The sequence below is a fragment of the Meriones unguiculatus genome (genome assembly GCF_030254825.1).
Source record: "Meriones unguiculatus strain TT.TT164.6M chromosome Y unlocalized genomic scaffold, Bangor_MerUng_6.1 ChrY_unordered_Scaffold_42, whole genome shotgun sequence".
NCBI lineage: Eukaryota > Metazoa > Chordata > Mammalia > Rodentia > Muridae > Meriones > Meriones unguiculatus.
The window spans coordinates 1,398,102-1,400,782 of record NW_026843713.1 but is presented as its reverse complement, the minus strand read 5'-3'; positions in this window follow the sequence as shown (position 1 = coordinate 1,400,782).

The window sequence follows — 2,681 nt, the reverse complement described above, 5'->3', positions numbered from 1 at the left end:
TGCTTGTGGTATGAAAAGCTCTCAGTTCTGCTGAAGGTGTATAACCAGATGACTTCTTGCTGATATGATATCCTGGATGATATCTGTAAAAATATAAACAAGGTCCCAATTAAGCAATTTTTAATCAAAAATTTGGCTTCATAAGAGATTGTTTTCCCAGTAAGTATTTCACTGACTGAGGACATATCTTCTCACTTAACAAATAATAATGGAATCTATGATAATGTGAAAGTCACATGTCAAGGACACATGACTTTATTAATGACCACTTTAAAGAAATATGAGACACTTTTCCTGAACTAAGAGTCTTGAACACAGAAACTGTCATCTCTGGGTTGTGTGCTTTCAGCTGCCCAGATTGAGGCATGTAGTGATGCTCAGGCTTTCTCTCATGCAGGGTTTCCACTCGGTCCTTTTTATGTCTGGGTTTTGAAACTCTTTTTTTTTTTTTTCCACCTGTTGCATGACATCATTCTATCTCTCAGCACCTGAAAGAATCCTGAGGGTTCCATGTAGATGAGTAAACAAACTTTCCTCAATGTCCAGGATCTTTGATCCTGTACAGACATGACGTGACTTTTTCTTGTGAAATCCAGCAAGCCTTTGTCTCATCTTTTATCCAGATCTCACAAACTTTCTTGTTTATGTCTGTGACAAGTTCAGGTAGGAAACGAAACTTTAATGTTTATTTAATTGGATAGCTTCCTAAGTAGAAAACCTTCAATGGGTTATGGGGTTAAGTGGAATGTACTGAATGACAAGGTGTCTTTTACTGTGCTCTTGGATCTGAAATTTCCTAGGTTGTGACTTTGAACTGAGTAGTTCCTTATGAACTAACTTAATTTACCTTCACTTCATTTAAATTTTCAAATTTTGTTCCGTATAGACTTTTGAAGTAAGTCCTAATGATTGCTTGGATTCCTCAGTGTCTGTAGTTATGTCCCCCTTTTCATTTCTGATTTTGTTGATTTGGATGATGTCTCCCTGCCTTTTAGTTAGCTTGGCTAAGGATTTGTCTATCTTGTTGATTTTCTCAAAGAACCAGCTCTTGGTTTCATTGATTCTTTGAATTGTTTTATTTGTTTCTAATTCATTGGTTTCAGCCCTGAGTTTGATTATTTCCAGCCATCTGCTCCTTCTTGGTGTGTCTGCTTCTTCTTTTTCTAGGGTTTTTAAGTGAGCCATTAAGTTGCTTGAATGACCTGTCTTAAATTTATTCTTGAAGGCACTTAGTGCTATGAACTTTCCCCTTAGCACTGCTTTCATTGTATCCCACAAGTTTGGGTATGTTGTGTCTTCATTTTCATTGAGTTCTAGGAAGATTTTAATTTCTTTCTTTATTTCTTCTCTGACCCAGCTGTCTTTTAGTAGCAAGTTGCTCAGTTTCCATGTATGTGTAGGCTTTTTGCTATTTCTGTTGTTACTGAGCTCCAGCTTTATTCCATGGTGATCAGACAGGATAGAAGGAATTATTTCAATCTTCTTATATCTGTTGAGGCTTGCTTTGTGACCAACTATGTGGTCTATTTTGGAGAAGGTTCCATGAGGTGCTGAGAAGAAGGTAAATTCTTTTGTGTTTGGGTGTAAGGTTCTGTAAATGTCTGTTAGGTCCATTTGATTCATGACGTCTGTTAGAGATATTGTTTCTTTGTTTAATTTCTGTTTAGTTGACCTGTCCTTTGTTGAGAGTGGGGTGTTGAAGTCTCTCACTATTAGTGTGTGGGGATCTATATGTGGTTTAAGTTTTATCAATGTTTCTTTCACAAATGTGGGTGCCCTTGTATTTGGGGAATAGATGTTCAGGATTGTGATGTCTTCTTGGTGGAATTTTCCATTGATGAGTATGAAGTGTCCTTCCCCATCTCTTTTGATTAATTATGGTTGAAAATCTATTTTATCAGCTTTTAGGATGGCTACTCCTGCTTGCTTCTTGAATCCATTTGTTTGGAAAGACATCTTCCATCCCTTTACCCTCAGGTAATGTCTATCTTTGTGACTTAGGTGTGTTTCTTGTATACAACAGATTGCTGGGTTTTGTTTACACATCCATTCTGTTAGTCTGTGTCTTTTTATTGGAGAATTAAGTCCATTGATATTGAGAGAGATTAATGACCAGTGGTTGTTAGATCCTTTGAATTTGATGTTGGCTGTGGTCATCAGGTTGTGTGCTTGGTTGCTTTTTGTTTTACTATAGTTGGGTTATTTATTTCCTGTGTTTTCTTGAATGTAGCTAGCTTTCTTGGGCTGTATTTTCCCTTCCAGTGTCTTCTGTAATGCTGGATTTGTTTGTAGTTATTTTTGAATTTTTTTTTTTTTTGTCATTGAATATCTTGTTTTCTCAGTTTATGAGGACTGAGAGTTTTTCAGGGTAAAGTAGCCTGGGCTGACATCTGTGTTCTCCTAGGGTCTGCATGATATCTGTCCAGGCCCTTCTGGCTTTCATAGTCTCTGTTGAAAAGTCAGGTGTGATGCTAATGGGTTTGCCATTATATGTTACTTGGCCTTTTTTTTTTTTTCTTGCAGCTTTTAGTATTTTTTCTTTGTTCTGTATACTTACGATTTTGATTATTATATGGCAGGAGGATTTTCTTTTCTGGTCTAATTTATTGGGTGTTCTATAAACCTCTTGTATTCTTATTGGCCTCTCCTTTAAGTTGGGGAAATTTTCTTCAATGATTTTG